Source organism: Phocoena phocoena, chromosome 4, assembly GCF_963924675.1.
Source record: "Phocoena phocoena chromosome 4, mPhoPho1.1, whole genome shotgun sequence".
Lineage (NCBI taxonomy): Eukaryota > Metazoa > Chordata > Mammalia > Artiodactyla > Phocoenidae > Phocoena > Phocoena phocoena.
In genome coordinates, this window is record NC_089222.1 from 60,413,148 (window position 1) to 60,439,029 (window position 25,882).

The 25,882-nt window shown below is 36.3% G+C and overlaps 1 non-coding gene across 1 annotated transcript; it reads left to right on the forward strand.

The window, feature by feature from the left end:
- The first annotated feature begins 1,256 nt into the window (after positions 1 to 1,256).
- On the forward strand, positions 1,257 to 1,329 carry TRNAK-UUU (transfer RNA lysine (anticodon UUU)). The gene has a single exon. It is a non-coding gene; the product is annotated as a tRNA-Lys (tRNA).
- The last annotated feature ends 24,553 nt before the right edge of the window (positions 1,330 to 25,882 follow it).

A 25,882-nucleotide genomic window follows, 5' to 3' on the forward strand; every position in this document is an offset into this window, starting at 1 on the left:
CATGCACATATGGTCAATTCATCTATGGCAAAAGTAGGAAGAATAAAGAATGGGGAAAAGACAGTCTCTTCAATAAGTGGCATTGGAAAAATTGGACAGCTACATGTAAAAGAATAAAATTAGACCATTTTCTCACACTATATACAAAAATAAACTCAAAATGGGATAAAGATTAAATACAAGACCTGAAACCACAAAACCCCTAGGAGAAAACATAGGCTGTATGCTCTTTGAAATCAATCTTAGCAATATTTTTTTGGATATGACTTTTCTTGCAAGGGCAACAAAAGTAAAAATAAATAAATGGGGACACAAACTAAAAAGCTGTTGCACAGTGAAGGAAACCATTACTAAAATGAAAAGGCAGCTTACTGAATGGGAGAAGATATTTGCAAATGATATATCTGATAAGGAATTAATATGCAAAACATACAAAGAATTCATACAACTAAACATTAAAAAAAAAACACACAAACAACCCAATTTAAAAATGGATAGAGGACCTGAATAGGCATCTTTCCAAAGAAGACATCCAGATGGCCAGCAAACACATGAAAAGATGCTCAATATCACTAATGATGAGGGAAATACAAATCAAAAACACAATGAGATATCAACTCACACCTGTCAGAATGACTACTGTCAAAGAGATAAGAAATAACAAGTGTTAGGACGTAGAGAAAAGGGAATCCCAGTACACTCTTGGTGGGAATGTATATTGGTGCAGCCACTGTGGAAAACAGTATGGATGTTCCCCCAAAAGTTAAAAATAGACCTACCATACTATCCAGCAATTCCACTCCTGTATATTTATCTGTAGAAAATGGAAACACTATTTTGAAAAGATATATGCACCCTAGTGTTCATAGGAACATTATTTACAGTGGCCAAGATATGGAAGCAACCTAAGTGTTCATCAACAGATGAATAGATAAAGAAGATGTGGCATGTATAGAGAGTAGAATATTACTCAGCCAAAATTTCATTCTTTTTTATGGCTGAGTATGGCTAGCAGGGAAGAGAAGGCTGGGGTGAGAGGCAAAATAGATGAAAGAGATTAAGAGGTATAAAATACTAGGTATAAAATAAATAAGTTACAAGGATGTAATGTTCAGCACAGGGAATATAGTCAATATTTTATAATTTTATATGGAATATAATCTGTAAAAATATTAAATTATTATGTTTTAACACTTGAAACTAATATAATATTGTAAGTCAACCATACTTCAGTTTAAAAATTATCACAGGGGTGTTCCCTGGTGGTCCAGTGGTTAGGACTTGGCACTTTTGCTGCCGTGGCCCCCAGTTCAATCCCTGGTCAGGGAACTAAGATCACACAAGCCACACAGTGTAGCCACACACACACAAAATAATTATCACAGGGAAGAAGTTGGAAAAACAATTGAAGAAGACACAAATAAACTGAAAAACATTCCATGCTCATGGATTAGAAAAATTGATATTGTTAAAATGTCCATACTTCCAATGGCATTTTTCACAGAAATAGAACAAACAATTCTAACATTTGTGTGAAATCACAAAAATCCTGAATAGCCAAAGAAATCTTGAAAAAGAAGAAAAAGTTGGAGACATCATGCTCCATGATTTCAAACTATATTACAAAGTTGTAGTAATCAAAACAGTATGGTAGTGGCATTAAAAAAAGAAACATAGATCAGTGGAACAGAACAGAGAGCCTAGAAATATAGCCACACACATATGCTCAATTATTTACAACAGAGGAGGCAAGAATATACAATGGGAAAAGGACAGTCTCTTCAATAAGTGATGTTGGTAAATAGTATAGCCACATGCAAAAGGATGAAATAGACTACTGTCTTACACTAAGCACAAAAATTAACTCAAATGGATTAAAGACTTGAATCTAAGGCCTGAAACCATAAAATTCCTATAAGAAAACATTGGCCTTGAACTCCTTGACTTCAGTCTTTGTGATGATTCCTTGGATCTAACTCCATAGGCAAGGGCAACAGGCAGTAAAATAAACAAATGGGACTACCTTAAACTAAAAAGCTTCTGTAGAGTGAAGGAAAGTGTCAACAAAATGAAAAGGCAACCTACTGAATGGAAGAGAGGATATTTGCAAATCATATATCCAATGAAGGGTTAATATCTAAAAATATACAAAGAACTCACACAACTCAGTAACAAAAAGCAAACAACCCAATTAAAAAATGGGCAGAGGATTTGTAGACATTTTTCCAAAGAAGACATACAAATGGCCCAACAGGCACATGAAAAGATGCTCAACATTACTAATCATCAAAGAAATGCCAATCAAAATCACAATGAGATATCACCTGACACCTGTTAGAATGGCTATTATCAAAAAGACAAGAAATAGTGTGTTGCTGAGAATGTGGAAAAAAGAGGACCATTGTGCACTGTTGGTGAGAATGTAAATTGGTTTGGCTCTAGTAAAACAGTCTGAAGTTTCCTCAAAAACTAAAAATTGAACTATACTATATGATACAGCAATTTCAATTCTGGGTATTCGGAAAGATTTTTTCACCCCTAAGTTCATTGCAGCATTATTCACAATAGCCAAGATATGAAAACAACCTGTGTCCCATCTATGGATGATTGGATATAGAAGATGTGGCATATATATACACACAATGGAATATCACTCAGCCATAATAAAGCATGAGATCTTGCAATTTGCGGCAACATGGGTGGACCTTGAGTGTGTTATGCTAAGTGAGTATAAATATAAATAAATCAGGCAGAGTAAGGCATATAGTGTGTGATTTTACTTATACGTGGAAAATGAAAAACAAAACAAATGAAGAAAACAAAATAAAACTCCTCGATACAGAAAACAGCATAGTGGTTGCCAGAAGGTAGGACAGTTGAAGGTGGGGCTGGGGAAAATTGGTAACAGAGGTCAAGAGGTACAATCTTTCATTCATAAAATAATAATGTCATAGGGATGTAATGTACAGCATGGTGACCATAGTCAATAATATTATATTGCATATTTTATAACTTTGTATGGTTTCAGAGGGTAACTTACCTGTGATCATTTCACAGTATATACAAATAGGGAAAGATTATGTTGTATACATGAAACTAATGTTTTATGTCAATTATACTTCAATTTTTTTAAAAAAAAGATACCATAGGAAGGACTATTTCTTCTCTTTTGTATATTCGACAATAATCTAATAAAGAGATAGGCAAATGGTGATATTTCTTTACAGGAGAACTTTGCACTATGTTTGTGATTAAATCAATCACATGTATTCCTTAGGTTAAAATAATGTGCAAATCACATTTATTTCTCTTTACTGAATGTGATAATTTCACTGTTTCAGAGGATAAAATAGCTCAAGACTCATAGAAGAAATTTAGAAGAATTAGTTACTTACAAAAAAAAAACCCAAAAAACTGGGATCAGGGATAATGACAATACACTTTTAAAATTCAACAAGGCAGAATCACTAATCTTCAATGAGGTCAGGTTGAGGAGAGAAGAAAAATGTGGTTTAGAAAAGAACACTTTGGAAGAGGATGAATGATTTAAGCACTGAGTTGGGTTCCTCTAGGTGACAATAATGCATCCTTTCTTGGAATTTTTTTAACAAAAGCAACTTAAGCAGGGCAGAGACAGGGTCTTTTATTTTTGCATCAGCAGTGGCTAGATGTACTGCAGCCCAATGGGGATGAGGGAGGACAGTGGGTCCCCAGGCCCTATGCTCACCAAAGGCCTCCTGTAGGCTAATATGTTTCATCACAGAGATATCCAGACAGGTCAGAGAGAAGGAAACTATATTGCCCTGGTACCAGTCATGCCACCTGGAGTGCACTGCAAATTGACAGTTTTATAAATATAATTTTTATATTGACAATCATATAACATTGTATTTTGTGTGTGTTTATAGCACTAATGTGTTAGGCATTAGTGCTATAAATATAGCATTTTACATGCTATATTTTACATAGAAAACACCCTTGGTTACTCTGCTTTAAAGCATTTTAACAAACCAGGAGTTTCAAAATATGAAAGGGCCTGGGCTTTGTCTGATCTCTGAGAGGCATTTATCATGGATTAACAAATTAGAAATGCTGAAAACCCCCTTACAGAGTTTGTTTATTTGCAGATTATTTATCTGGATATGTAATTGAGCAATACTGTGACTGGTCTGCTAGTTGTGATTATGGGGGTCTCCCAGGGGATCATATTAATACCAAAATTACTTAGCTTTTTATTAATCAATTATGGCCTGCTTTATTTAAGGGATGCAGGGAGTTTGCAGCAGTGGAAAATCCACTGGGGCTTTAAAATTTCTTATTAAATCTTCTGTAGGTTTTTCCAAAATGTGGTTAATAACAGAGTTCTATGACATGATAAGAAAGCAAAGTATACCATTTGTAATTCTAAAAGAAAATTACAGGTAACTTAACTCCAAAAGCAGTAATAATTAGAATAGCAAGGGGTACTGAGATAGAGGGAATTAAATCCTATGGGAATCTTGTGGTTATTTTGGAGAAATCATTACCTACTTTAATCATTTGGATTATAGGTACTGAGGATACACTCCTGATTAGGGGTTTGATAGATGTATAATTTGACTCTGGGTGTCAGTAGGCTCACAACTCTAGATAGTAAATATTGCCAGTTACTGATGATGCCTGAATAACAAGTGGAAAAATCTTACAAGTTGTAACTTGGACCTCATCAATACATTTGCTATATTTATTAGTTTATGCTAATAAGCTCCTTTATGAGAAGGATCATCACTTATTTCTCTTAGGAAGTTCATTTAATTTTCTCCTTTATTTATTTTTTTAATTTAAAAATTGTTTCTGGTCCAAATGGACTGAGATAGAGAACATTCAAATTGGTACTTTTGTTTGCTTGCTTGTTTTCCTTAAAAAGACTAGTCTTTGCTGTTGGTTAATCTCAATGTAACAAGAAATAGTGCATTGGTCCAGTGGTTCACACAACTTTGTTAACAGTATAACTATATACTGATTAGACCATCCAAGACACATAGTGGGTAAAGCCTGGTACTGGGGAGAAAATCAGAGGGACTCATTCATGTAATAGATATGCTTTGAACCTAATATGTGCCAGATATGATACCAGATGCCCTGGGTGTGTCCTCTTCCCTGTTATGTGGCCAACACCAAAAGTTGCTGAACTCAACTCTCAGCCCTCACTGGGGAAGCCACAAATTTAGGAATGCCTTTATTGGGTTTGAAGTTAATTAAGATTAAGTAGATGACCAAAATATTTTTTCTCTCATGAATTTCCAAAACCTTAAACTGTATCAGAAAAACAATGTTAAACCCAAAAACTAGATGCTGGTTCAGCAGCAATACCAAAGAAACAGGTAAGATTTGACCCATCATTTGCATGACTCGGCCTTGCTCACCTCACCCTAATTCAGGCCTGGGCGACATGTTTCCAGCCCAACAACCTCTAGCAACCATTCTGTCCCCCTCCTCTGACAGATGGGGGTTGGGTTGGGTGAGGTCCCAGGAGCCTGAGCTAGATGGGGACTTATCACCTGCAGATGCAATATTATCCCACCCAGGGAAATACTAATAGCAGGGTCCTAAGAGAATGGTAGGTCAGAGGCAGAATAAACAGCCCATGCTGGGGGATTTTTCCAAATGGAATTCAAGGTAGAAAGGCAGCCGAAGGATAAAGTTAAAGGGACAAAGACAAATGTTGCTGCTGAATGAGGATGTGGGGAGATGAGCCTGTAATAATTCCTGAGTCGTCTGTGGACATCCTCATGGCCTTTTCTTATCCATTTTCCATAGCTGTTATGAGAGCTCCCGGAGCTTTGAAAGTGATGGCCAGAGGCAAACCATTTATCTGTTTTGGCAATACTTTTATCTGTTTTGGGAAATACTTTCCCCATTATACCAACCTTATACTACTTTTTATTCAGCCTTGAGGGAAGTAAGCTCAAGATACTGGCCATGTGCTCTCCTTTCTGGAAGACCAATAGTGTGAGACACCCGGCGAGGAGGACACTCACAATTGGGTTGAGCATGGCCTTTTAGTAACGTCCTGCACTGGACCAGGCAGTTCCATACCCGAGGCTCAAAAAGGCTGAATGAGTTATTCAAGAAACCGGTAGAATTTGAACGAGCCCAACCCAGGAAGGCTGTTAAGGAACAGTTTGAAAGCTTGAAGTGTCAGCAAGATTAGCAGCCTCTCAAACAACCAAAATGTATTTCTCCTATGTGTTTCCTCCACCACCATCATCACCACCAAATTCACAGGGCACATTTCCCAAGGATAGTTTGTTTAATGAGCTGGTCAATCTGAAAACAAAAGCCCCTTTTGGGAGTTTCGATTGCTAGGAAGTTTTCTGCTCTGAAAACTGAGGAAGTTGATGCTCCAGAATCTGAATCTACCTCGTTCAGTTTCTGCATAAGAGATTAGGTAGAAGGTAGAAATGAGAGAGAGAGAAGAAAAAGGAATATTTTTAATACTTGCATTTGTTTAATTTCTTAGGAGAATTAATAGACTATTCTTTTAGAAGAAGTAAATTAACTTTATACACTGTTTAAGGAATATTGTGTATGTAAGATCAAATGAGGGGAAAGGATAGTTTTGCCAAAGGCAACTGTTATCAAGGTTCTGAAATTAATTGGATGCTTTAATTGAGGTAGATTACTAGCTAATGCTTGCTTGAATGCAGTAATTCTCCTATTAAATTATCTTTGAATAATTACCTGAAATTTCTCAGCTGCAGGGACTGATGGCTATTTAATTGCACAGCAATGTTGCTATATAATTACTTAACAAGGTGTCCTGTAATAGTTTAATTCACTTTTGACTGAAAAAAGTGGATGATAAAGTAACTACAAATACCTGTTTCATAAAAAATAAATCTCTCTAGTTTTTTCCTTCAGATTATTTGATATTTGAAAGTAAATGAAATTATTTCTAAATTTTTTATTTATAATTCAAGTATTGATGATTTTTAAAACAGACTAGAGCCTCTCTAACACATAACACATTAGATAACATTTCAAAGGGTTGGAATTGTCATTTTTAATTTTTGCTTATCATGAGCAGTTTATGTTATTAAGTGCCCAGGAAACCACTCTTTTCTCTTCATTTTTATTGCATATTTTATCTAAGGTTTCCAAATTAGGTATGTAATCATTAAATGAATAATTAAATATTATTTAAATGTGCCCATATGTCATGTGACAGTAGTATGACAGAAAATTAATTGCCTGAAATTATTTTGCAAACAGTCTGCGAAGCACGTAGTTTCCACCAAGACGTCAATTTACTAGCATTTAGAATATTGCTACAAACGTTATTAAAATATCAATAACAAGTATCATCTGACTTATCAGGTTAATCTAATTGACCTCTATAACAGTCTTAATTTGACACTAAAGTAAAAAAGCAAAGGACACAATATATTTTGACAATTTTTCTTTCTTATATAACTTGGTGATATAAAAACTAATAAAATCTTAAGAAGGCACAGCTGATTGGGATGTTGACTGAAAAAGCAAATTAACGTTAGTGTATTTCCAGTCTTGCACATTAAATATACTTCCAAGATTTGTCCTAATGATGTAACATTGTATAAGTGACCTTTCTACTAGAATAACATGTTTGTTAAGCTTGACAAAACTAGAATTGAACACTGTTTTAATAAATTAGGAGAATGGGTCACATTAACAAGATGAGGTTTGAGATTCAAGGCAATTTCATTCACATACAGAAGATGGACAGGAATGGTCTTTTCCAGTACGGCAGAAACAGTACTGAGTCATTGTGGAAAATAGCTAAATGTGAGACTTCACATTAGACCTTTTTTTTAAGCAAAGCTAATACTGAAATACATAGATGAGAATGCAGAATATAGGTCTCACTATCTTAAGCACTGGTTGGTAAAGAACTGGTGATGCCAAAGTCAATTTCCAATTGTTTTAAAATCAAAGATCATAGATATAATATATGCATCACGCATATTATTAAATCCTTCAGTATCTGCAAGGTATTTGTCCTGGCTCCATTATGAACAGTTTAATTCTACTTATGATAAAATTTTTGAATCAGGTGAAAATATGGTACAGAATACCACTTGTGAGTATTGTGCTAGGAATATAAGAAATGCAGATGATCGGACTTTGATGAAATCATCCTCATATATTGTAGCTATAGATGGATCCATTGCCTGAGAAGTACAGCACACAGGGAAATGTACACCGTGATTTGTGCAAGGAATGTATAATCCAACAACCTGGCCCCATGGAGGTATGCAAAATGAATTGCGTAGCTAGGAAAAACCATATAACAACCACTGTATCTTTGAGATCTTTAAGATTAAAATGGAGTTTTAAAATTATGTTGAATGAGAAAGCAAAGCCAAGGTGTTTGGTCATTTCAACCTTTTGACCTTAGCAGTATTTCAAAACCAAAGCCAAACAGAAATGCTTGCTATAGAGTCTGTGAGAAAGAAGGAAAGAGTTGATACAGAGTAAAGAGGGAGTTTGATGGGATGGGAATGGTGGAGATGGAAGTGAGGAAGATGCAGAACATGAAAGGATATTCTTAGTGATTCCCAAGAGGTTGTGTACCCCAAGATGAAATTCTTTGGTTGCTTATGAACACTGCAATTGTGGTCATTCTTTTGTGGGCCATATCACTCTTATATACTGCTGGTATTGTGGAGAGGATGCCAAAAGGCAGCAGGATTCTGTCTCAAACCTGTGAATGAAAGGAAAAGTGATAAAGTACTGTTTTTGGAAACCCTCTCCGCAATGCAGACACCAGGCCAAGCCTGTCGTGGGCATGTATTTATGGCACACCCTCCCAGGAACCTGTCCCACTGGTGTGTGGGGACAAGGCAATCATGGCACAAGTCAGTGGGCCCATTTGCACTGTGTACACTCTAGTAATAAATTTTTCTCTTTAATAATAATACTGTGGCAACTATAACAAATAGACAGTCTCAGAGTTTTTCTGTACATGCTACAATTTTTTTATTTCTCCAAGTAGCAATTGTGGATAAGTCTTTTTTTTTTCATTTAGGAAATATGTTCTTCACCAGAAAATACAGTACCATTATCTTTTTTTTAAAGGTCTTAATTTTGTTTATTTAAAATTGAGCTCTGTTCCAGTCACATGATTTAATCAGTGGGAGTGGTAGTCTAATACCACTGTTATGTTTGACCTCAGAATCGACAATGTTCGCTTTCAAAAATAGAAGTGGTCCTTGAATAAAATGAATAGCCTGATTTATTAAGAATGGACTTCATTTTCTTGTATGGCTTTTCCTCAAATGGAAATATGTATCTCAGAAGTAATTATACAGGAAATCTTCCCTCAACTCACATATCCGCTCACCCCTAAAATAAAATAAAACGAAGTTTCTTCATGTGGTTCCAAAAGGAAGGAGACATCATCTCTGTTCCTTGTCTCAATAATGCATCTTCTGCCAAAAGACAAATGTCAAATTAAATAGGCAAGACAAAATAGAAATGTCTTCATCAGGAGCAAGCTGCTTTGTCTTGCAGGATGTGGATGTGTGTTTACAGTAGTGTCACTCACTGTTCAGTGACTGAGATCGATTCTTCATTGGGATTCACGTTTTCACCATAAAACGAGAGACCACAATTAGGTAGAACTTTGATCAATCCTCCTGCCAACAGATCTGGAATCAAATTTTGAGCCTGATCTGAGCTCATATTCTTCCTTTATTCCAGTACAAAAGCTTGGACCCGCAGCATCATTGAAGCATCCTTGAAATCATTTGTGTTTCACTGGTGATGTGAGGTATGGCCATTCTTTCATTCCACAAACTAGATGGGCTTTTTCTACTTTCATCGAAGGAGAATTACTTAACCTTTTAGGGCCTTGCACTCTCATTGGCAGACCTATGGTTTTAGACTATGATGAATAGTTCCCAAACTTTATCGTGCTTAATAATCACCTGGAGCTTGATAAAAATGCATTTTTCTAGGCCCACCACCAGAGATTCTGGTTTAATTGGACTGGGGTGAGGCTCAGGCATCTCCATTTTTAACACGCTCCCCAGGTGATTCTTCAAACTTTGATGAACACAGAGTTAGATGATCTCTGAGGTTCCATCTAGATTCTAACATCTGCAATCAGTTCATGAAATCCTAGAGCTAGCGGGTCTCCTAGAAATCAAGTGGAATTTTGTATAAACTGGTTGCATAATACAGATGAGACAGTATATCAGGTAATAATATCATTAAACAGCTAATATTTGTTGAGTATTTCTTAAATTTAGGCAAGCCTTTATTTTAAGGACTTTATAAATATTAATTCATTGATCCTTAAAGAATATTAGGAGGAAAGTAATGTTACTATGTCTGTTTCACAGGTGTGGAATCTGAGGCCGAGAGAGGTGAAGTCATTTACTCAAGACTGGACAGGCCTTGGGGAATGGGCAGGCACTTGCCCATGTTGAAAAGAGCATTCTGGGTGGAGAAAGCAGAAGGAGCAAAAGCCCAGATCTATTAAGCTTATGAATTATTCAACAGTAGCAAGTGCTACTGTGCCTGGGGCTCACGTGGCTTTGGGGAGTGTGAGCAGGGAGCGGGGAGGGAAGGAGAGAGGGTAGGGAGAGAATTTAGACCTAAAACTGAAAAGGTAGCTCAGGGTCTAGTTTATGGAGGGACTTAGGTGTTATGGAATTTGGGCTCTTTCACCTTTCTACTTTTTACTTTTTTTCTTTTTTATGATAGAGTCAAACTGGCAAAAGAAAGGTCAGCTGTATTTATAATGTACATATCCTTTATAAAACAAATAATTTCACCCCTAGAATTTTAAATTCATAACCAGAAATGCATATTAGAAGTTACATACAAGACTATTTTCATCACAGTTATTTACATACTAAAATTTTGGCAACAACATAAATGTTCAACAATAGGAGATTCTTGCAATAAATCTTTGTATATGCATATAATGGTACTTCGTTTAGCCATTCAAATATTTTAGAAAAATACTTAATGACAGGAAAATGTTCACAATATAATATTACTTTTTAAAAGCAAAGTTATCAAGCAGTATATAGAACGGTATGATTCCAATTTTATGAAAATTATGGAAAACACCGAAACGTTGACAGGGTTCTCACAGCAAACTGTGATTAAGCATGGTTTTCACTTTTTTAAGTGAAAACGTTTGTCAGTGTTTTACAGATTTTTCTCTATTAATCAATGTTACATTTTATTTTATAAAATAACTGTAATAAAGCATATCATTTAGAAATATTTTCAGTGTGAATTGAGGCAAAACAGATTTTCTAATAACCAGAGCATTTAGTCAGGAAACCCCAATTCTATGCATTCCAGTTAAATTTAAGTTTCTGGGGAGTGGAGGCCTGCTGAAAAGATGCGTGCAGGATGGGCTCCAGGTTGCAGAGAGAGCCAGGAAAGGTGGAAAATGTCCTTGTAACCCTGGAGAATCAACAAGGAGGGGTATCCTGAGGATGCCAAGCAGAGGATCCCGATTTTGCTAAGCACCACCTTGTTTACCCTCAGCTGTTTCTGTGTAACCAGAGGCAGTGGGTGTAGGAATTTTTGTCCTACCTGAGTGTACTTATTTGCAAGTCAATGGAAACAATACTAGTGAAAGTCAACACTGCTTTGAATGATTTGTCAGTTTCTTTGGAAAACATGGTTGACTGTGTCCTAAGGGCAGCTCCCAGGTGATTCTATAGTGGAAGTATGGCTGCATGTTCTTCACGGTGGAATTGGTATGCAGTAATTACTGAAGCCCAGAAAGATTACTTAGGGCACCCTAAGGCTGGCTCACAGCGTGAACCCTGAGGAACGTTTAACAGTGAGACGCACTGCCTGCCATCTTCTCATTCACCTCCTCATTTCAGCTCCTCTCAACAATATCCACTTAGTTTTCCAAGTCAGAAACCTCAGAACTATCCTTGATTTTTCCTTCTCCCAAACAACACATCCAAAGAGTCACCAAGTACAGCTGATGTTAAGTCCAATGTAGTATTTTGTTTTGTTGTGAAATCACTAAATAAATGCTTCCTCATAGAAAAATTGTCAAGCGGATGAAAAGATAAAAGAGGAGGGGAAAATCACTCTTGATCCCACTATTAATATTTACAAGTATTTTTTCATGAAATTTTCTATCAAGTTCTGTATACAACTTTGAATCCAGATTTTTTCAGATACATATGTATTTTTCAGATTCTTTTCCATTATAAGTTATTACAAGATATTGGATATAGTTCCCCGTGCTATACAGTAAATCCTTGTTGTTTATCTGTTTTATATATAGTAGTATGTGTCTGTTAATCCCATACTCCTAATTTATCCCTCCCCACTTCCCCTTTGATAACCATAAGTTTGTTTGCTATGTCTGTGAGTTTCTGTTTTATAAATAAATTCATTTATGTTGTTTTTTAGATTCCACATATAAGTTATAACACATAATATTTGTCTTTCTCTGTCTGACGTACTTCACTTAGTATCAAGAATTTTTTCTTCAAACTATTGTTGACTCTGTTACTCTCCCTCATTCACTACAACTTTATTTCAGACCTTTCCTCACCAGAAATAAAGTGTTTCTTGTCTCTAAGGACACAAGGGGGACTAAAGCAAGCACGAGCCCTGCTCTCATGGAGCCTACAAGCAATACCTATCAATCTTTTCTCCCTTCTTTAACAGAAGGGGTCTCATACAGCTCATACTCTCCTGTGGCTTGCTTTTCTTCTACAACATTATATCACGGAGATCATCTTACATTCGTTCCTCATTCCTCCTTACATTGTATATTATTTCCTTGTATCCTTGGGTCATAATATACCCAGGCCCTACTGATGGACATTTAAGGTGTTACCAATCTTTTACTATTGTAAACAGTACTACAGTGAACAACCTTGTAGTATGTCATTTCACACATGTGGGAACAGAGTCGTAGGATAGTTCCTGGGAGCAGGGCTTGGGTAGAAATTGCTGAATTTCCTTCCACAGAGGTTTAGCAAGTAACATTTCATCAGCAACCTGTCAGAGTGCCGGTTTCCCCACCACCTTGAAACGCTCTCTTTATTCTCCTCTGAAAACCACTTGGTGGCCTTGGGAAATCCCACAGTTGAGAGAGCTGAAGGAGACGGGAAGGGGAAGCGGAAGAATTCTTTCTCCCTCAGGCCACCAAGGAACCTTTCTTCATGGAAGTCTGGGCTTATTTTTAAGGTCCCTTTATTCCTTAAAGAAAGAAAATGCTACAGTGCCACTCTGCATGTGCCTCAAAGAGGAACAGATTTCTTTCCGTGTTTCCAACTAAACCAACCGCTTAAAAAGATACAGGGCACCGTTCAGGGTTGTTGGAGCAGTAGGGGAACACGTAGCTGATCAGCCATCAAATGGCCACTCGGGAGAGCAATCTGTGTGCTCTTCCCCACAGAGCAGCCAGTTTCAACTGGAACGTATGCAGAGCCCATTTGCCAGCTTCTTTGTGCAGTAGTTACGCTCCCCGTCTTAGAGGCAGGGGCAGGTTAGGGGAGAGCGCCCATGTTGTACAACAGGATATCTGAGCTGCCCTTTATGCCTACCTATTTCTTTCCCTGCTTTCACCCTTTTGTGTGTTTTTAATGGGGATAAGTGTGAGATGTACTGGAGTGCAATCACATTGTGGTCTTAAAAGGATCTCTGATGATAGAAAATATGTCAATTTATTATTTCCCTCGGGACAGAGGAAAAAAAGTACAGAGGTTCAATGGATGATGAAGATAATACTTGTGCACTGTATAGCATTTTCCAACAAAAGATTTTAAGGTGATTTTCCTTCAAAAAATATTTTAGTCCCATTTTGTAGGTGGGGAGACAAGAAGATTTCGTAGTGACTGAAATGTCCTAGTGGTGGGACCCTGCGTAGAGTCAGCATCGCTATGATCCTTTCTGGGCTCTTTTCACTCCCTCTAGTGGAATTTGGTTCTTCACATCAGAGTTTTATACAGCAAATAGCAAGCACTGTGCTATTGTGCGTGATCTTTTGGGTACCAGAGCCACAGTTTCATCAAATCTTCAACCCGATGGCTATATCTGTGATCAGAACTATCTCATGTACCTACAGCTCCAGTTTCCTTAAATAACAATTAGCCCAGCAGATCCTGGGCTGCTCTCGAATGCAGGGAGCATTCTGGTGAGGCTCAGCAAGGAGGTAGACGCTTGTTATTTGTCACGCAGGGTCATTCATAATGAATCAACAAAGCGTTGACAATAGTTTTCTTGTAAACTGAACAAACCTTATAAATGGTGTGTGGTCTCCCCTCCCCCATGAATTAGTTCCTTTGTCCTGAAATGTGTGGTTAGCACAGATATTCATTCTGCTCTGCTGGGAGAGTGGTGGAGTCTTGGGAAGCACCCGAATGCGCAAGACAAGTCGACATTTTATGTTTTGGTCTTCTGTATCAGAGCTGGAAATATCTCATTTGTACCTTGAAAAGTCAGAGAAAAAACCTAGGTGGAAAGCACAGAAAACTTTCTAGACTATCTAAGTGATCAATTTTAGGACATGAATGTGATAGCTACTTCCTCTCTTTTATGTGTACAAGGATGAAAGGAAATTAAGACTCTGTAGAAACAGTTTTTTAAATGCTTTGTATGGCTGTTTGAAATTCATTGTATGATTGCCTGTTTTTTAAAAACCTAAATAAGGAGGGCTAAAGTACTTCGAAGGAAACTAATTGCTTTAAGCTTTCCCTCCTCAGTGTCTGCTATTCTCTGCTGTTATATAATCTTGGATACTGAGCAACCGAGTGAAAGAACCAGTGTCTTACTTAAAGTAAATGGACAAACATTATTTGCTGCCGGCATCTTCTTTGGCTCCTGGGGTGGGGGTGGGAGGGTACATTTTGTAGTTAAATTTACCATAACTTAGAGTGCATAATATCAACCTTCTTGTCAAAAGACTGAAACAAAAATGCACAGAATTGAAAAGAGCAAATCTATGTGGAAGGAGGTTTTTAAAATCTTGAAATGTTCAAGTATTGCTGCTTGTCTTTATAAAAAGGCAAATTACGATGGCATAATTTCTGACATGTTGTTACCAGGTAGATTGTGTATTGGAATGTATATTAGATCAAATTGATAGATTGCTACATGAAAAGAACTGCAATATTTAAATTCGACTTCACGTTTAAAATTATTTACAGAACTATACCACATTAATAGCATTTATTTCATTTCAGATATAATTTTACTTAATGGTAAATTTTTGTTAAAGCATATGAATGTGTTTTTCTCTCTTAAAAAGAATTGCCAAAATCATTGCTAACACATGAAAACAAGTCAATGATTAAGATCACATAAACCCATGTAATATGTATATTCAATCCAGAATTGTTTTAGGGTCATTGTAGCCATAGAGTTTTCAAATAAATTATTTGAATATAAAAGTAGATTATGTATTTCCCCTGTGGCTGGCCAAATGTCTTTTCAACAAAGGGTAAAATAAGAAGGCTATTTTTTTGTGTAAAAGAGTGATCTTTTTAGTCATGCTTGGCTGCCTTTTCAGGACTGTCTCCATTTATAATGAGATATTCTTGAACTCATTTGAACCAGAAAGTTTAGTAAATTTGTGGTACATTTTTCATGAAGTATCGTGATTTGTTTAAAATGATCAGGGTAGAGCAAAGGGAGAGTAGATTAATGATTGTTTTCATTTCTAGATTATAATTTTGAGCTGACATTTAAATTGGACAAAACCTAGAATATCAAAAATATATATTTATTTACTTTATTTCATACTTCTTGGCAGTTCTAATTTCATCTTATTGTCTGCTGAAAGGTATACTTGCTATTCAAATCTCAGTTAAATCTCAGTTGAAGCTGTCATAGAGACTGTCATAACAATAGTTTTTATAGTCATATTTTTCAGGGTTCCTGACATTGAAAGGTGGTGATGGCCCTTCCAAAATACTGAGGAAAAGTTTTTCCTGTAATTTCATGGCTCTGATTTGTAGTAGATCTGACTTATATGCAAATCTTTTCTTTTCTTTATAAACATAGTAAAAAAAATCCTGAAAATGGAAACACACACACACACACAGTGTGAAAAGGATCTTTTTGAAAACTGAAAGTAAATTTTGACATGTTCATTAACATATGAAAACATGTTTATGTTATTCTCTTATGTTTTAACATTTTCTACATTTAATTATTTTTCCTCAGATACCTGAAGGTCATTTAAAAAACTCTTACTTATATATTTTTTGCAATTACAAGCAGAAAAATCAGTTAATAGATCTTAACCTGGTATCAAAAATCAACTCCATATTGTACTCACTCATTCCCAATCTTATTTCTCCAATTGTACTTTGAAATGGACACATTACTTGTTTTACATTTGTATTTCTCTCAAACCCCCTAATTTCTTTATAACTACTCTGCAGCAAATGCCATTTTTTTCTATTCTTTTGCCTTTCCGTGATTTTTACAGCAAATGATGTGTCATATCTCTCCTGAAATTGGCCATTCTTTTCAGAAAAGATTTTTTTTTTTTTTTTTTTTTGGCCTGTGGTGTTACACTGAAAAAGTCACCCAGCTAAAATGAGTTACTTCATTTCCAAATAAAAACAATAGTGTTTTCATGCCTGCACTTATTATTATTCTGAGAATGTACTAATTTGTTACATCCAAGATGACGGTTCGTTGGGTCTGTGAAAAGGGCAGTGTGCCAACTATAGCAGGGAAGTAAAAGGCCTTCTTTCATGGGAAGTAGTGGGACAGAATGTAGCCCACAGTTCAGTGGATATCAGGAGGCACGCTGCCAGTGGAGTCATCCCAGTATCAGGGTTTCCTGTGTCGGGTTCTGAATCAAGCAAAAACTATGATTTCACTTAATGTCAGCCTGGGCAGCCAAATTTTCAAACCCACTATTGCTCTAAGGAGCAACTGATAAATGTTTTATCCCTGCAGGCACTGGCTGGTGTGGCACAAGGGTTTTGAATGTGTGCAGTGCATTATTACTTGTGGCATTAAGCTTAGATAATTGTCTACTTACCCTGAGCCGGTAATAGCAAAATACAATTGGAGGATATTTTTATAAAGTAAAACTACAAAATAGATTTATCTATAGTATTATGAATTTTTTTTTGCTGCTGTCCTCCCCTATTAAATTTGAATGATAATGAAGTTTGATTCTATACCTTTATTCGGCTCTAAACCAGGGTGGTCTCATAATTTTGTTTTACATGCATGACATTGCTTAAGGTCATTAGCTGTAAATCGTAGTATAAAAAGGCTGAAAATATATTCAGTACTTTGTAGTTTCCGAATACACATTTAAGAGCTGCTATGAAAAGTCGAGACCTACATGGCAGATTTTCTGGCACTGAATGGTCAATTTAGTGATGTAGATTAGTGAATCCAAACAGTAAGTGGAGAGAGACTATAATAATGCTTTGATATGTCCCTCTGTTGAAGCATATCCTTGTTGATCTATTTTTCTTTGCCCTATGACAAAATGCTCTCTACTTTCTTATTTTTTAAGAATATAACCCAGATAAAATGATCAGTTTTTAAAAATAATTTTCATCTGCTTTGATACCACTGAACTAATAAATGAAAAACAGATTTGTATGGATGAATCTTATTTTGTTGGAGTAAAATCTTTCCTTTTAGAACGTTTGCTTTTTGTCAACATGTATTTGTCGAGTCTTCTTTTAATATAAAGTTTTAATTCGTCATCTTTTTTTATTTTAAAGGGAAGTGCACTTTAAATAACATTTAAACAACAGCTATTTTAATAATAACGACAATGATGATGATATTATTTTATCTAAATCTTGAAATAGGTCTTACTTAAAATGTGACTGACCTTAACTTGGTGTTTTGAGTCTTATTTCATTTTTGTAACTATTCGTGTTCCTGGGAAATGAAAACAAGTTCTACCTTTTGTAATTTTTCCCAGATTACAAATTTGATTTTCTTGGCAACTTACTTCAAAAATAAGGGCTGGAAGTATTATTCTTTTTCATTCCAAATGGAAACTAACTGAATTTACAAGAAAGACAACTGAAAATTGGAATTGTTTAAAAATAAAAACAAAAATACACCGTCGTAACAGATTTTAAATGAAGTAGATTATCAAGTGGACTGCTAATTTTGCCTTTCCAAAATGTTGGATATTTAACCCTCAGAATAATTAAATATTTGTAATAAAGCAGTTAATTCAAGCAGTTTATTGCTGTAATTTGCAAAAGTACATTGAGCTGCTTTCTTTTCAGCTCATTGATGGAGGAACAAACATTTCTTTAATAAGACTACAGCACATTCTAATTTTGTTGCAAAAGCTTAGATAAGGATCAGGCCCCCTCTGAATCACTGCATTGACCTATGACATTGAAAGTGCTGAAGCTCTTTGGCAAAAGAAGAGTTAGACAGTCATTATTATGCACAGGACTTTCCAGTTCTAAAGGGGCTCTGTGCTTTCTCTCAGATAGACTTTGTTTGTTGGAAATGAGAACTGTATTTTGGCAGCAAAGGACCAGAACTGAAGCTACTCTGCAGGCAGACTCATTATGACATAATCCTTCATTAATCCTCATTCTCTATTAATAGATCATGCAGAAGTTTTGCTTTAGTTGATCATCTTCATCAAGGAGCTATGAAAAAGCATTACCGGCGAAATGCCCACCTCTGGTTTTAAGGCTGCTGGTTTACAATCATCTTTATTAGTTGCAAAGATTAATGGCAAAAATAATCTCTTGGACTTTGCTTAGTATACAAATGACATATGAGCACCTAAAAAAACTGTTGTAACTGGATCTTGATGTTCGGGGGTAAAACACACCTGGGAAGAAAATATACCATTTAACAATTAAAAAAAGAAAGGTTTATCAGGCTGATATTTCCTCCGGTGAGAGAAAAGGGTTCTAGTTGTAGAAGGGTGGGAGTAGTGGCTGAACAATCCAAGTTCCCATACTGCTTCAGAAAACTAGTTAGCATAAAATACACATCTGTTACGGTTACTGAGTAGATTGGATCAATCTTGAGAAGCTGAACTTTTCGAGATGGGTGGGTAGGGGTGCATTTCCTTTAGAAATATGTATGTGTGCTTGTTTTTGTCCAAGTTACCTGCCCCGATCACAGACTAGAGCTGCAGCATTCTGTTTCTTAGACTTTCATCATACTCTTCTACAGCATTTTGGGACCCACGTAAAAATGTAATTAAAGACAATAAAGAAATGTGCTTTGCTGGGGTTTTTTGTCATTTGTTTTTACTGAATTCTGTAACACTCTTGGGGTCACTGGTGAGCCAGAAGTTCGCACAGCAAGTCTGACTCCTCGGCTCAGCCTGAAACCTCCCTGAGCCCTGTGGCCTCCTACCTTCTCTGACTGTATGCACCAAGGCTTTGACGTACGTTTGTTGATAGACCCAAAACCTCATTGGAAGGTATAGTTTAGGTATGTTAGGAGGAGATTCTAATGATATTTCTTTCATCTTTAGTCCACAGGGTTTGAATATCACAAAATAAAATACTGTTAGTGGGGAGATTATTTGGTTAAGCAGTATGAACGTTTTCCTAGAGAAATATGCTGGAAAACCTTTTTTCCGTGGTTGACGGGTGATTGTTCTGGTAGGAATGTACTCATAGTGTTGAGCCAGTAATGGAGATTGTGCCTCTTTGGAACTGGCTGACAGCCCCACATTGACCCCTGATAATAATGCCACTGTTTCTTAAAATATTAGAAAATATGTAGGCTGCAAAAAAAAACTGTAGGGTTGTATTTTTATATTGTCTTGCAGATATTTGCGAAATGAACACACCTCAAGGAAGTTAATGAAGTTGTCCCTAAACACCCAAATTGTAATGGTTTAACCTGGCTTTTACCTAGGCCTTCTCATCTCTTAATGTTTTTATTTATATTCTATAGTAAGAGAACTAAGGTTTACTGAACTCTTATAAGTGGACCACCTCCCTAGGCACTTTATGTAAGTGATCGAAATTAACTTTAGAGTTAATAGTCTAAGCTAATTGAGAGAGAATCATCATAGAACTGTAAGGCATAGAACTCTAGGCTCTTGATATTCAAGCTGTGTTGGAACCTGAGTTGACACGATGGTCAGAAGACAGTCCTGAGAGATCAAAATATGACTGGTGCTTGATATCTGGTGGCTCTCTTTTTGTTCACAAGAAGTGGCTGGTGGTTGATGGAAAGGCAACATAGACTCTATATACAGAATATTCAGCCTCCAAAAGGGTATCTTTACAAAAGCAAATGTTCGTGATCTTAAGAATCTACTAAATAAGAACTTTGAAATTACTGTGACCAAGCCAGGACCTGAAAACCTGAAAAGTCAGGCAATCTCCCCATGGTGGACAGCTTTTCAGAAATGTTTGGCCAGATCTTCAGAAATGTTTTCAGAAATGTTTGGCCAGATCTTCATGTATTTGTCTTAATCTGAGGTTTTGCTTGGCAGTAATGGCATGACATTTAGTTAGTTTCTATTTAAGGAGATTCTACACAACAAAAGTGGTGTTGCATACAAAGAAACTAAGGACTAGACAATGTTTAAGAAATATACGTAACATTTAATAAAAATGTGGATCATAGCAGTTTGGTCTTGGCTTTTCTTGCTGAGTTTTCTGGTGTTCGGATATTTAAGAGCCGCAGAGTTCCCCATAAAACCATTGCAAATTGCTGCTGGACAGAATTCATCCTCCCTTACATTATTTTCCTATTGTTGTGGTAATAAATTACCGCAAACTTAGTGGCTTAAAACAACCCAAATTTATTTCTTACAGTTATGGAAGCCAGATGTCGAAAATGAGTCCACGGGCTGCATTCCTTTTGGAGGCTCCAGGGGAGAATCTGTTTCCTTGACCTTTCCAGCTTCCAGAGACTACATACACCCTTTGGCTTGTGGCCCCTGCCTCCATCTTCAAAGGCAGCAAAAAAGCAAAGGATGTCCACATTTCTTTCTTTTTGTCCCTTGCCTTCTTGTCACATACCTTCTGTCTGGCTCTGACTCCTCCTGCATCCCTCTCATAAAACCCCTGCGGTTACATCTCAGGCCCACCTGACAATCCAGGATAAACTCCGCAACTCAAGATCTTTAACCCGATCACCTCTGCAAAGTCCCTTTGCTATCCCAGGTAACATTCACAGGTTCCAGAGACTAGGGTGTGAACACCTTCAAGGACCATTTTTCAGCCTAACACATCCCCTGACCCTCAGGAAAGAACAGGGGATTGTTTTCTATTTCTTTGGGCATGAAATGGTGCTGAGATCAGTGGTTCCCCACCTTGGCTGGGGGGCTTTTTAAAAATCCTAGTGCCTGGGATGTACCCCAAACAAAGTACTTCAAATTTGCGGGGGTGGCTCACAAGGTGTCGGGTCTTTTGAAAGCTCCCCAGATGATTCCAAAGTGCAACCAACGTTGAGAGCCAATCATTAAGAATGTTTCCTTTTCCTTTTGAAGGACCTCTTGGGGCGTGACCTGGATACATGAAAGTGCTTCAGATTCACCAAACTGATTTCAAATTTTGTTAAGAGATAGATGAAAATGTCTAGGAGGATGCATATTTTTATTTATTTTTATTGAAGTACAGTTGATTTACAATGTTTCGGGTGTACAGCAAAGTGATTTGGTTATACATACATATATATACATATAGATTCTTTTTCAGATTCTTTTCCATTATAAGTTATTACAAGATATCAAATATAGTTTCCTGTGCAATACAGTAGGTCCTTGTTGTTTATCTGTTTTACATATAGTAGTGTGTATTTGCTAATCCCAAATTCCCAGTTTATCCCTCCCCCGCCTTTCCCCGTTGGTAACCGTTTGTTTTCTATGTCTGGGACGCTATTTCTGTTTTCTAAGTAAGTTCATTTGTATCATTTTTGTTTAGGTTCCACATACAAATGATATCATATGGTATTTGTCTTTCACTGTCTGACTTACTTCACTTAGTATGATAATCTCCAGGTCCATCCATGTTGCTGTGGATGGCATTATTTCATTCTTTTATATTGCTGAGTAATATTCTATTGTGTATATACGTACCACATCTTCTTTATCCATTCATCCATTGATGGACATTTAGGTTGCTTCCAGGTCTTGGCTATTGTAAATAGTGCTACAATGAACATTGGAGTACATGTATCTTTTTTTTTTCTCTACCTATTTTATTTTTTATTTCTTAACATCTTTATTGGAGTATAATTGCTTCACAGTGGTGTGTCAGCCTCTGCTCTACAACAAAGTGAATCAGCTATACATATACATACATCCCCATATCTCCTCCCTCTTGCGTCTCCCTCCTACCCTCCCCATCCCACCCCTCTAGGTGGACGCAAAGCACCGAGCTGATCTCCCTGTGCCATGTGGCTGCTTCCCACTAGCTATCTATTTTACATTTGGTAGTGTATATAAGTCCATGCCACTCTCTCACTTTGTCCCAGCTTACCCTTCCCCCTCCCCGTGTCCTCAAGTCCATTCTCTACGTCTGAGTCTTTATTCCTGTCCTGCCCCTAGGTTCTTCAGAACTTTTTTTTTTTTAGATTCCATATATATGTGTTAGCATAACGGTATTTGTTTTTCTCTTTTGACTTACTTCACTCTCTAGGAAAGTCTCTAGGTCCATCCACCTCACTACAAATAATTCAATTTCATTTCTTTTTATGGCTGAGTAATATTCCATTATATATATGTGCCACATCTTCTTTATCCATTCATCTGTCAAGGGACACTTAGGTGATTCCATGTCCTGGCTATTGTAAATAGTGCTGCAGTGAACATTGTGGTACATGACTCTTTCTGAATTATGGTTTTCTCAGGGTATATGCCCAGTAGTGGGATTGCTGGGTCATATGGTAGCTCTATTTTTAGTTTTTTAAGGAAACTCCATACTGTTCTCCATACTGGCTGCCCCAATTTACCTTCCTACCAACAGTGCAAGAGAGTTCCCTTTTCTGCACACCCTCTCCAGCACTTATTATTTGTAGACTTTTTGATCATGGCCATTCTGACTGGTGTGAGGTGGTACCTCATTGTAGTTTTGGTTTGAGAATGCATATTTTAGTGGTTCAGTATTTGTTAGATTATATTAGCCTTAGGGTGCTATAGTCAAGAGAATAGGATGAAGACAACCTATTCTGTAATTATCAAGTTCAAGCACTAATGATTTAAATTAGATAAATCTACAGATGAATCTTTATGTACTAAATATGCAAATTAAAAAGCACTTTTAAAAAGAATTTTTCCCATAATAGTATGAATTCAAAGCAACATCTCACATGCTATTATGAGCTGTAAATCAATGATACTGAATGTGACCCAATATTCTGAAATTGAAATTGGCTTAACAGTGAGTTACATGGATTTGAATCTGAAATAATTCCTTCCTTTTCATAATTATACTGCATGTCTTCACTTAAAGTTTACCTCTCCACATGGCTAGAAGGCACTGGTGATTTAGATAGGCTTATTTTGGTTGAAGTTTGGATATTCAATTAAATTACAGTCACTGAATCATCAAGACCTTTAGCCATCACATAATCTTGACTCTCTTCCAGTGTGGAAATATAGATATATGTATACATAAACACCTCCAGATAATTACTACTAAAATAGAGAGACAAAGGAGTTGAGATTATTTTCCTCCCTTGACTGAATATTTGGATTGTCTACAGGTTTTTACTGGTCATTTCTATTTCCTAAGATCAGAAAAGATCAATTCTGTACTGGGCTCCATTGAGGAGAAGAGTTTAGGAGACAGTTACAAGATGCCATTAACATAAAATGGTCAGTTGGCATTTATGCTTTGATGCTACAAAGACAACAGGGAACATAGTAGCTGCATTTTTCAAATGAGGCTATAAAGTCTAACAAACAACGTTTGCCCTATTTCTACATAGAAGAGGAAGTGTGGAAAATGTTGCATCCATACTAAATTACTGGATCGCCCAGGGCATTTTCAGAGGTTATGGGGGCAATGAATAAAACATTTGAAATCAAACTGTCCTCCAGATTTATTCCAAAAGTAGCCTTGGTTCTAAGTAATTTGTTAGATTCTTATTAATAATTTAAATAATGGGAAATATTTATTAAGAATAAATAAATACCAATATAATAAATAAATAATACTATGTAACATACCAAATCGCTCAACTCTGTTGGAGAAAGGAATGTGTTCCATTAGCATTTTTGACAAACACTAAAAACACACAAAAAATCCCACACAGAAGGCACTATATCAATGCATATGTAATAAATAATAGCTACTACTTAATGCACTTTAAATAAATTACCTCATTTAATACTCACAAATACTTATATAACTGCAAGTACTCCATTTTACAGTTGAGAAAACTGAGAACTAGAGAAATTTAGTAACTCCATCAAAATCATACAACTAATAATAAGTAGTAGAACCAGGAGGCACACCTAAATGTGATTCTTAACTCTCCTGGACCACTTCAGTTCCAACAAGTGAAGGCTTTAACTAACTTTCAAATGCTGTGGATTCACAGTTGTAAGAACTATAATCCCAGATCAAGAGATAAGAATAAAGCACAGGCCAAAGCTTTGTGGCCAGGTTGGTTTGCAGGACATAATGAAATTAGAATGAGAAGTTTTACTGCAAACGAGAGGTCTCCAAGAAGCTTGAGTTTTCATTTGGAATTGTATCATGTGAGTCTTTAAACTATCCTCAAGATGATATAGATTCCTATTTGTGTGTGTTCCACTTTGAAATTCCTGATCATTTGGAGGTAAATTAATTTGTTCCATTTTGTTTTAGCCTGTATATAAAACATCTAAATTTTATTTCTCTGAATCGGTGTTTCTTAACCTGATCCTTAAATCACAAGGATTAGAATTACTTGCTTGTTAAAAAATATACTTCCTGGATCCCACTTTAGATCATCTGAATCAAACTTCTAAGGTCAGGGCCTGGAGAAGCTCTCTTTCATTTTATAAACTAATAAGGTTATTTGTGGTGGAAATTAATTTCATTTGCCCAAAATTTAGATTCTGAAATCAATACTCATTATAATGATTTAGACAGACAATACAAAACTTCAGAGAAGTAGGGCAATACTAATGATATACTTCATATACTATTTTCTTCTATCCTCGTTTCCTCATGTTAACTTCTTCCTGCCCTTTTCTTCATTCATCAAACACTAGCTGATTCTTCTACAATGTGCAGCCACTAGGCTGTCCTGGGATACATGACCGTTGTCACATTTGGGAGACTCTGCATACTTCATCCTCCCTGTTCTTGCACATTAGAGAATTCCTGCTCTAAAGAAACTTGTTAGATACTGTTAAATCCACCATTTTCCAAACATATTTACCCACATATGTATCCTTTCTTCAAAGAGTATCTGTTATCCTGGAGAGCACCTTTAGAAAAAGTGGACATGACAATGACATTTTTAACATACTAACATGCAATCAGTAATTGGTGGAATTTGCTGGTAGTACATTTATTGCCTTTTTAAAGCAACCATTGCTAAAGAAGTAAAGGATAAAAGGCTTCTGGTAGATTATCCATGCCCTGAAGTTTCTCTTGGAAGGCTTGACCTATACTAAAGGAAATAGAGGCAATCCTGAGTTTTTTGATTATACCAGACTTTAGGTAAGAATCCTAATAAATATTTCTACTTCTTTTTAGAAAAGTGCAAACTCAACCAATTCAACTATTTTGTTATAAATTTGGGTAAATGATTCAGTATTATCATCTTGGTCTCTGTCTCATTGTTAGTTTTCAGTTTGTCTTTACTTGCATTTACATTATTAAAGCTACATGTATATTTTAAAAACACACAAATCAAACAGAAGCATATAAAGTACACAGTAAAAACCAAAAGTGATTCCCCATTCCTATCATGCCAGTCTCATTTCCTA